Raw genomic sequence first — 12,048 nt, forward strand, 5'->3', positions numbered from 1 at the left:
AACTACGTGATTCATAACTAATGCATTTTGCATGTTATATTTTGCTTAATGTGTTGTCATTCATGGCGGCATCAGTTGAAATTAAAACGAAACATTAATAACTCAGAGTGGATTATTGTTCTTATATATAGAAATTATGACTAATTCTAGTTAACTGAGCGAATCGCAGCGCCATTTTCCCCTCAGTAGCGTGAATGAATTTTAATTCCGTTATTAGTTAGTTTATGGCTCGAAAAGTAACCCTATGGTGAGCCTAAGTTATAGTTTTATGATACTTATTTACTTAATTAAGGGATATCGAGAATGGATTGAAATTTTTTTGTAAAAACGATGTATATATTCTGGCATCAGTCAACATTTTCGTATTCTTCGGCTAATAATGCTCACAGGACCTGTAATATTTTCTGAAATTTCCAATGCAACTTCCAAAAAATACAGTTTAGGAAGAATATTTTTTTTGCTTTCGTCGGCCAATTGGGTGCTTTTTAGAGCAATTGGCTGCTTCCTAAGTACTTCTAAGGACACTTTTTAAATATTCTTATGAGTGATATTTTACTCATTTCACGGACCATTTTAAAATCTTATGTCAACAATGCATGATGCGTAGAGCTTCTATTAGGCGACCAGAGAGATTTTATAAAGTGCCTTCATTTTAGTGAGGAATTTCGCATGTGCGTGCTTTATTATTGACAAAATTCTATGAGAAAAGGGTTCATAAGTGATTCATCTTATCGACAAATTTTGGAAATTCGATTTATCATTCACTATTGAACCTATAAAACATGGTATTACTCACTTTGAACTGTTATATCTCTAAACAGAATCTTCTATTTAAGCGTTATAAAGCATCAGGAATTGCCTATTGGCTATAAAGATTATTATGATTGGGAGAGCTTTATGTACATCTTTATGAACGTACCTACGGAATAGTATGAAGTGATAATTTCGTGTTTCACTTTTCTATTATATTAAATATTATTATTCATGGATGCGAACCGAAAAAAATACCGATAAATGGTTGAATTAATGCGTCAAAGTACTCAAACTGGAGCGTTTTCTGAAATTTCTAAATCATCCTTCACTCTAGCGCTTGTGAAACGTGAGATAAGAGTTGCTTCTCACATAACTGTTTTTATTCGGATTATATTTTGGAAGCATAGATATTTTTAACAAATTAAGCTTTGGCTATAAATATAATTGGTTTTGATGAAGGGGGAATGTTAATGTATATTCTGATGTAAGTACCGAGCACAAGTGAAAATTACATCGTTTAGCGAGACTAATTCCTGCAAAGTATTCACGGATGCATTTTATGTTTTCAATCTTTTTTAATATCATTCTTAGATTAAGTGTGTGTTTCTGTTTTGTATACCTGTTTCCATTGCAATTTTCAGATGATTTAAGAGTGTTTATAATTATTACAACTCAACACTATTTTTATATGAACGTCTCATTGCCGAGGTTAAATATTTTCTCTTTATTTTGTCCGTCTCGATTTGAAATGCTTTTTAGAAATGCAGTTGAAGCGTTGACGACTGAAGGGTAATAAGTCAGAAAAAAGAGTAATTTAGTTATTAATGGAGAAGGTAGTGCATGCACATGCTAATGGCATGAACAAGGCAGAGAGCCAATTGGCACAGTGTATCAGTTGCTATAATTGAGGAAGTTTGTTCGCTAATATAAGCTTCACAATATTGCAAGTCATTTTTTGTACCTTAGTTATCTGACTGGTTGAGGTGAGATTGGCTCACCAGTGCAGTTTCCATGTTCGCGCCTTCGGTGCTATCATTAGGTGAATAGCAAACCTCTTACTTTCGTCATCGGCAAAATTCAAGTTCAGCGATTTACTAGCTTTCTCATGCGAACGCCTCAATTTTGCTGCATGAGCAGTTCATCCAAAATTCTCCGTACAATTTATTCAGATAACGTTTTCTTCTCAAGTAGAGGTAAAAGTTCTTGCAGTACTTGGGTCCGCTCTGCCCAATCCCATATCGCATTGATTCCTTATAATACTGTGAATCGAGAGGGCTTTGAGCGCGATGAGCGAATCTACTGATGCCCTGAATATATGGGTTTGTTTGTTGGATATCAGAGGGTATTCAAAACAGAGATTTAGTGGAAGAGGGCCGTCTATCGTCAAAAAGATTCAATCATTTGCTCCACTGTGTCATCTCTTCCTCAGGCCAATTACTTCGCTGGAGTTCGCTCCATTTGCCTTTTGATCGTGTTTCTCCCGCTGCTTGTGTCCCCCACCCCATGTTAGATCTATATCCTAGCCAGCCTTTGTATGAGTGTGCATGCCATTGGACTGTACTTGAGGTCCCTTTTCAAAAGAGACTTGTTGGGCAATTATTTCGGTTCTCAATTGTTTAGGGCTTCTTTGATTTTTTTATCTTTCCAGTTTGTACCAGTATTCATCGTAAAGTCTCTTTCTCTTTTTTAGACAATTCTGTCGGTGAGTCGTTTGAATGAGAAAAAAAGAACATTTTTCCTTTAGAATTATTATTGGCTTTGTTTACTCCTGTCATCCCATCTAATTAAAATACATATCCACGTTTTTTTTCACTCTCTTTGTGCTTTTAACCAGCTTGTTATTGCCTGGGTACAATTTTTCGCCGTCATTTTAGGGAAGTATCATCAATTGTTAACCTATTCCGTGTATGTATGCTTATTTATTGATTAGCTTTTTTGGAAAATATGCAGTATTTCTATTTGTGCTGCCTTTTTTTATTCCTATCCTTTAGCAAGGCCAATAACTCTGTCCTCAATGACTTGAGGTCCTTGACAATTGCCTGTAAACATTGAAAAAGTATCAGTTGACAGTTTTTCTATTCACTTTTTTCATTAATTAAGTGTGTCTACTATGTGTGGCGATTTCCAGGGAATTTAAGAGGCTTTTTAATTGCCATTTAAAAAATATCAATTTTGCGCGTCCAATTTTCCCCTTCATGCCAAAAATGAAATACCCACTCTGGTAAACCTTGTAAAAGTATTCAATCACCTCATGTATGATCACCAAGTTCTGCAAGTAAATACAAAAAAAATAAATTGGGGTTGATATTTAGGTTACATGAGTTTATAGGAATTGACAAACATGATTTTAACGTTGTACGAGCCAGGTGCTTCATATTATAATTCTCTCTAGTAGATTATAATTTGATCAACTGTTGTATATGAACGAGGTGGACTAATTTTTGCATTTTCATCTAGTGGTAAAGGATTGGTAAAGCATCATAGGGCCTAAGTTACTACTGCTGGAGAATAATTTGTACGCCATAAAATTGCAAATGGAATCTATGGTTTCCATAGCGATGGGAAACGTAAATAGATACAAAAAACTTTCCATATGGAAAGGGTCAGTTTTGATCTCTACGTGACTAGAAGTGCGTTTGATATGAGTGATTCACTAAGCAGATGTATTGGTATTTACCTGAAACCTACCTCTCAAAAGCATCCATCACATTGATACGCAGAGGCAGTGTGTGCTGTGTAAACTGAATGTTACAGGCACGACTGCCGGAAAAAATGCTTCAAAACACGTTTTGCTGATGTGACACAGGCATCGTTTGTTATTTACCAAAATATATACCTCGAGGCTATGTTAACGAAGACAGTGTCAACTTCTAGTAAACTAGCAAACTAATGATTGGGCAACCTAAGTCCCTACCAGTGTGAATCTATAAAATATTTTTCTCGGAGGGAAGCATTTACCTAACCTACCATTTACCTAAGGTGCTCAATTTACGGTTTTGGTTGTTTCCAAACCGGTAAATATTTCCTAAGCAGCAAATTTATACACAAATTTGAAGTTCTGAGTAAAATGTTTAACCATCAAGTTATCACCTTATCTCGAATGATTACCAGGAATATTGGGAATAGATATTTAAATTAATTTGAATATACGGGTTAAAACTGTAAAAAAAACCAAAAGAGCATTAAAGGTGAAGGTACGGCGCGACTTCAAATCTTTCTTCAATCAAATCTTTCTTTCGAGGTGTCGATGTATCCACACAATTTAAGCAATTTAAGCTTAAACAAAATTCACTAATTCTTGATTAACTTTGTGGTATTCCATCATAAGTTTTCCTGGATATGAGACAATTACTTATACCACTTATTGTTTATCAGAGCGCGACCCGGGTTTCAATGAATTATCATCATCTTCAGGCGCAAATTGATTTTCCGGGTCGCGCTCTGATAAAAAATAAGTGGTAAAAGTAATTGTCTGATATCCAGGAAAACTTATAATTTAAGCTTAGCCTGCTTGGATGGGTCGCCGTTGTTAATATAAAGGGTTACGTATACCACCTACTGTCCATCAAGGATAGCAAAATAATGGAGATTGGGCATCATTATCTAGCATCATGAACCTCGGTAACCTATCCCTGCAAGCTGGAGGTCCGTCTGTAGTTCGGTTTTCGGTTGAAATTAATCTTTGGACATCTCTTTGCTATTTATTTCACCTCTTATCACTCAGTAGGATTGAAATAGATCACAGGAAGACTGTGTTGTTGTACTTTGTTGGGGAAGAAAGAGAGGTATTCCTGGAGAGGAGTATTTGTTTTAGCATTCTCGTTCCATATTAAGCGGCTTTGGGTGGAGACAAAATTATTAGGTATCAACACCCGACACCATGCAAGCCAAAGATCCGCCCGTTTTTCCATTTCCGTTTTAGTTTAATCTTTAGCTATCGCGATTTCTTATGTATTTCACCTCCGCTCACCAAGCAGTATAGAAATTGGTCAAAGAAAGACTATATTCTACTTTGTTGGCGAAGAAACCAGGTGTATTCTCTTGAGAGGATTATTTATTTTAGTATTTTTGTTTTACATCAAGCCGTTCTGAGTGGAAATATTGCCACAAAATTATTCCACTCGATGTCACTGAAAATAGAAATTTCGCACCGTCATCAGAGCCTTAAAGGAGGTTTTGCCTTTCTACCCAGGCGTCGATGTCTCCACACCTTCCACGGTTTAGCATCCCCTCCACGTCACCACGAGGCCTCCACCCACGCCCCCCTACCCCCGCAGGCGGGAGAAGAGGCGAGAGGAGGAGAGTGTCTGTTGGTAGGAGGATGTCGCGGGTGGGGTGGGAGGTGGGTGGGGGGGGGGAAATGACGAACGGTAGGCGACTGTCTCCTCCCACTAGAGAGAGACCCCACCCCCATTCCGCGTCTCCCTTCCTCCTCTTCCCCCCTGCCAGCGGCGACTGTGTGAAAAGCGCCTCTGGGCGTGGGCCAATCAGAAGGTGGGACAGTCAGCATGGAGAGGAGGGATATGTTCCGCTCCGCGGTCTTTCATAATGAAACGTGAAAACAAAAGAGGAAAGTTCCTCTGCGCTCGCTTTATTCCTTATCGGCGACAATCGGTGTTCCCTTTAAAGTTCGGAAGAAATCGGAAAAAGCCGGACAAAATTACAAAATGACTTTTTTTGAGTTATAAACTTGAAACTTCGCAGGTATACTCAAAACTGATTTAAATTCAAGGATATGCACTTAATTTGACAAACTGTTCTCGCCAAAAGGCAACGGACGCGGTGGAAACCCGAAGAGAAGGCAGAGATCATGCAACATAAAGTTTTAAGTCCAAACTTCGAACTGCAACCGACCTGTTGACGAGCCTTTCCGGAGGTACTTCCTCTGAGTGGCTGAAATGTCATCTATCAATGATTTTCTCGAGGTGTAACCCTCATTTTCCTCCATTGTTGGGGACTTATGTCCCGACGAGTAAAAACTAGTGATGTGTTTATAGAAGGTTAAAAAACTTCCATCTGCTGTAAAAACATTTCGACGTAGTCAACGTACAAGTAGCCCTCCGGCGCGAGAATGTAGGAAAATAAAATTGTGCAATATATATAATTATATTACCTTTGCTAATCCAAGTACATCTCACTGTATGAAAGTTAATCACAACCAAGTTGATTTTGATCAATCAATTAGAAGGTAAACGAAGAAGATTTGATTATTTCCAAAGCAGAAAAAAGGTACAGTGTGCTAATCCGTAATAATGTCTCATGCATCGCCAAATGTGATGATGTGTTGGAGGATACCTCATTCGTGATTCTCCCCCGTGATCCAACGGATAGATTCCAAAAAAGTGTTAAAAAAGCTTTATCTTCCTGCTTTAATTTTATAAATTAGCCCCTAAATTAAATATCATCTTTAGGCAATTGCCTGGTTTTTCACCAAAATATAATATTAATAGCCCCATCATTTTGCCACAGAAACTTCAACACCTCATACGTCACCATCCAACTCCAAGCTAGTTTCATTTGACGTAAAAAATCTATTTACTTCTGTACCTGTACGAACAACTTTGTTACTTATTGAGAGACCACAACATTAAAATCAGTGTGTCTTGTGAACTTCATTGTCTAATGGAACAGCGTGCCAGCCAAAATTATTTTTTGTACAATAAGAATATTTATCACCAAACAGACGACCTTGCGATGTGGTATTCCCTTTCACCTGTAATAGCCGAAATATTTACGGACAATTCAAAACGCCAATTATTTGATTCGGGCATTCTATCTCATCTAACGTCTTCTGGTACCACTATGTTGTCTACATCATTTGCTTCTCTTCGGGTTTCCACCGCGTCCGTTGCCTTTTGGCGAGAACAGTTTCGACAAAAGCCAACGGACGCGATGGAAACCCGAAGAGAATGCAGAGATAATCTGATCAACGCCGCGAAAATCTTCGAACCTACTTTATGTTGCATGATTATAACAAATCCTGTATTAGTGTTGAAAATCTCTATTTAAATGAGAACTTGTTATCAAAGACAAAAAATAGGTTTTGGACTGTTAAAATGTGTACGAAAAGCAATCAATATCTAATATACATAGAATCAAATGTTTTATAGCAATTAATGAATGGATAACTCAAGATTCTAACGCGATAACATATTTTAGCCTACGAATTAGGATTTCCCATGAGGCCTACGAAACAAATTTTGCTTGCAGTTTCGATACACAAGACTGCATAATAGGAGGTTTAATTCCGAAAAAGGGGAGGGCGGATAGTTTTGAATCGCCATATTTTTCTAGTGCCGCAGCAACTTACAATTGGAATATGCCAAAAATACTCCATTCGATATTCCTGTATAAATGCTCACCGCGTAAAATGTATCTTTGGATATTTAGTTTTTCGGCCCCTGGGAGAAGGGATTCATTCATATAATGAGGCAAGAATTTAAGCAATGAGTGAACCCGGGCCCAATTGCAGCCGCTATTTGTTTTACTTTTAAGAACCTCAACTAAATGCTAACGCTCAAAACAAAACTTTCCTCAAACGACAATGCGTCTTGTTATTGACGAGACGACGATTATCACAACTATGATCAGAATAAGGTCTCAAGGAAAGACAAAAACATGCATTAGATGATCCCCGGCCCCATACGTAAGACCTGAAGTAGAAAACTGGTACAGCCGAAAGAAACCTTTCTATTTTCGACGTGGTAACAGAATGGGCCATTACTCATCCCGCTATCGAGCAAACAAATCAAGGTCACCGACCACCCCTATTCCCAAAAATGCTACTGCTGATCCATACCTCTTTGTGTTCGTTTGAAGCTGCGCGCTTAAGAATTCACTACCAAATACTTTAAAGGTTTAGTTACCAACTGTGGTGAAGAGGCTATGACCGTTAGCGAAAGGCAAACAGTGCATTGTTGTTCAGTGTAGAGATCCAATCTCGCATTCCCTTTTTATTGTAATATTCCGGCACTTGGTGTTGTAAATAGCATTTACACTTCACTAAAGTGAGGTATTTCCTATCTGAAGTTCTGAAGCACACTACGCGAAATGTATTTCATTCGATATGTTGATCGTTCAACGATGCGATGACCATAAATAAGATTTATATTGTCTCTTGAAGCGAAAAGATCTTCCCTCACGGAAAATCTCTTCCTCGTCAAAACAAAACCCTCACCTCGCCAACCTATCTGATGGCAAAACGAACCCCTTAGGAGGCGGGAGCTTTCTGCGTAGACCCAGGCCAGTAAGGAAAGCTTGACGAGGTGCGGCCATTAAAAATGCATAACTCCCTTTGTAATAGAGATAAAGTTACAATTCTTTCACCAAAAATAAATTTATAGTTTTGTCCAAATTTCATACGCAGCATATATGGACCTATATCGTAAGATACGAAAGTTAGCAGGCGATTGATTTTTACCCTGCAAAATTCCAGATTTTTCGTTCGAAAGATATATAAACACACATAACAACGTTGAAACTGAGTTATGAACAAATTAAAGTTTACTTGTATTGAAAAAAATGTGCTATGAACATTTCCTGCAAGTTTCAACTTTATACTGAGAACAGTCTGCCGGAAAATGGATTAGGAATATAAACTCGGAAAAGTCAAGTAACTAGCCGAAATTCGAGAAAATATTTTTACAACAATTGTTATAAACGAAATCGAATAATTAATGTCTCCACTAAACGTAGCAACCCTTTCTGCTTCAGAATATATTTTTAGACTTATGGAACGAGCAAATTAAAAAAATTGCCAAAATTGTTCATAGCCATCTGGTTAATTGTTCTAGAACTACACCAAAAACGTACACGATTTTTGTACGTGTGGTGAGCTCTCTATATATACTTACTCTATGCTTCTACCTTACTTCCTCATGTATATCGTATACGAGTACCTATATCGTATGCTTACTACGTATAGCATATTTCTTCGTGTATACTTCCTCGAGTATACGTAAATCGTTACACTGTCACGTTATATGTGGTTGAATATAGAAATTAAAACCCTTTTCTAGTTAGCATGCGGTATGCTCCTCTCTGGCTCCTGAGTGTTTAGTGAAATCAAAAAAGCAAAAAATCGAGGCAAAGGCAAGTATGGTGGCGTATAGTCATTAAAACAAGTGGGGAGATAAGGAAATTTACAGCATTCCCCTAATCTTTATGGTCATCTCGCAGGGAACACGCGCGCCTCGCTGATGAATTGGAAAATGCGGTCACCGTTGGCTCTCGGTTCCATCTCCCCTTTGCTTTGCCTTGTCTTATGTTCCACCGCCAACAAACCCATCCCCTCCTACCAACCCCCTCCTCTCTTCTCATCATCCCCATGGAAGTCTAAAACGATCGCCTCATCTCCGCGCTCGCGAATTTCGCTCGGGGGAACTGCTCGAGTTGATGAAAAAAAGGAATGAAGATGAGCGAGCGTTTGTGTTGACTCCATTACCACTGCAGCCACGCAACGGCATCTGCTTCAATCTCCATCCGGGTTGGGTAGTCAGATGAGCTTAGATGGGGAGGCACTGAGTGTAAACTCTTGGAGATTAGTCTTAGAGCGAAACGCCAACCTTGGTCGGGGCAATCGCTGTTCATCCGGGCAGGTTGCCTAGTCACAGACACTACCGGGATAGAAAAACTTCTCGGAGTGTCTCGGAGAAATGCTTTAGACATTCAAGCCAAACTCCTCCTTTCTCTCGAATCTCTCTCTCCCTTCTTTGGTGCCCTGTTGTTCGGAACAAAGAACGACTTTTTTTTACTGCGGATGCCTCTTAATGGCACACAAATCTGGAAATTATAATGGACTCCAACTCGATAAATTGGCTTCTCAGTGCAGTGGATGATAGATTGATTCGTCGACGGATTTATATTGTGCTCTTCATGTTGGGCGTAAGCATTTTCAATTTTTGTTATGGAATCATATCGCCGTGAATAAAGAGGAAAAAATACAGTAAGACGGTGAAGAAAACTTCCTTTCCCATTCTAATCATTGCATTATTGATTTTATACACCACTCTATGATAATTAAAAAGGACATCCTATTGGATAAGAATTAAAATCTTCGGGTGATTAGGTGGTATCACTGTTTTGATTCCTACCTATTTCAAAAATGTTTTGCAGGGAATGCGATGAAAAAATTGAATTGCCTTTCAATGCTCAGCTGGATGTAAAATTAAGGACAGAGCATCGTTTTTGAGTGGGAAAACCATATAAAAGATAGTACTAAATTACATTCTACACAAATTATAATGAGTGTCATTGATATGATTCTATCGCAAATGAATACAATTGATATATTATATTATTCCTATCTTAGCTATCTCAATCCTACGTCATTAAAATGGAACAGATTTTTAGGGAAAAAATATTTTTATGTTTACGAATTAGCGCCTGGTTAGTAAAATTTCTTTGTTTAAATGCACTAGTGCAGCACGTTAGAAATATGTTTTTAGAGTTAAATGTATTCAATCTCTACTTCATCACAAAGACAGAACCACTACCTTATATAATACATCAAATCAACGTTTATATATTAATTCATTCAGATACTTTCGTATTATTTCTTTTATTGGTTTCAGTGAGATAAATTCTGGTACATTATTTTCATGCCATGTTGGCGAGAAGAGCTATGTGCTCATCAATTTGAATTTGCTATCAAACACGTGCTACCTAAAGATTAAGAGCAATCAGCCGTTTCAATAAACATGTGACAAAGATTGTTAGCTTAGGTTTACGCCTTTTTTGTCGATAAATTGGAAATCATTAGAAATATCGTTGCCTCTTTTGGTCCTTTTTTTGCAAAATAAGTCCCCAGATTGCCCTTCAACAAGCATGATTTCTTTCCTTTGACTTTCAAGGTATATCCATTCGTTTACTGATCCCTTAGTCGTATATGCATTTAGTCCGGGAAACAGCGTTATTTTTTCACGGTGATTTCTAGTTGCACCCCCTCTACATTCACCTCTATAGGTAGGTAAGCGTTTCATCCCTCCCTATGCGACTGATACCCCGGCCGTGAACGGTTCAAAAGAGAGCGTAGCGGTTTGCATTGCAAAGGGCACATTTCAGACGAGCTCAAATAATCATTGAGTTTACCAGCATTGGAATGTTCGTTGGATGAGCGTTGCTTTCCGGAGACGGCGTGTGCGTTGCATGCAGAGTGTTTATTTACTTATTTATTTATTTTATTTATTTCAAAAGCCCACGTACAGCAATTATTGCCAATTTACAGTGGCGCAATAATAAGATAATAAATAACATATAACAAGAAATAAAATACATGTAATATTACGGGAATCACATCAACCTAAAATATGCCGAGAATCCAGCACATAAAATATAACGAGAATCAAAACCTCGAAATTAAAGAACACAAGTATATTAAGCTAAGGAAAATTGTAGCAATGGTAAGATATGGGAAGTGTTGTTATTGATGTTCATAGAGGTAAGATAGAGCAAGTTTAGTAAAGACTTTCGGGGATAGGGAAAAGGGATCAACACTCGGGGGAAGGGAATTAAGAAGTGAGGGAAGGCGGTAAAAAAGTGAGCGTTGAATGAGTGATAATCGGGGAACTGGTGTGTGGAGCAGTGAGTGGGTGCGCGTGGGGCGGGAGGGTACTCGGAAATGAAGAAAAGAAAGGAGTTCAGGACAGTCTGTGATTGAGTTGAGGATATTGTAGATGAATTTAAGGTCACTTTTGAGGCGTACAGAAGGAAGATTGTGAATGGAGAGAGAAGTTAGAATGGTGTTAGTGGGCATATTACGCATGTGGGGTACTCTATATTTTACTGTACTCTATATTTTACTATTCTTGAGAAAAATTTAGTAAGAGATTTAAAGGCGGAGAGATTTGACGGAGCTGACATCGCCCAAATAGGAGAGCAATGGGCTATAACAGGGAGGACAATTGTCGAAAAGTAGCAACGAAGAGCTTGTGGTTCTTTAATTTCCGAGTATCTGTATAGTAGGCCTAAAAGGGACATGGCCTAAGACTTAGCTGTTTCTATGTGCTCGGAGAAATTTAGTTTTGTATCAATTAATACGCCAAGATCCTTCACTGACGACTTGCGATTCACGGGTATTGAGTTTAAAGTGTAATTAAAATTAAGGGGGAAGTTTTTTAGGTTGATGGACATGGTATTGCACTTATGCTCATTGATCTTTAGTTCCCAGGTAAGACACCAGCGTGAAATGGTATTTAAAGAGTTTTGCAGTTCGTGGCAGTCAGCGGGAGTGTGGATGGTTTTGAAAACTTTGCAGTCGTCAGCGTAAAACAGCATGTGGGCTTGTGAGGCGGGAAT

The sequence above is a fragment of the Ischnura elegans genome, chromosome 5 (assembly GCF_921293095.1).
Source record: "Ischnura elegans chromosome 5, ioIscEleg1.1, whole genome shotgun sequence".
NCBI classification, from domain to species: Eukaryota; Metazoa; Arthropoda; class Insecta; order Odonata; family Coenagrionidae; genus Ischnura; species Ischnura elegans.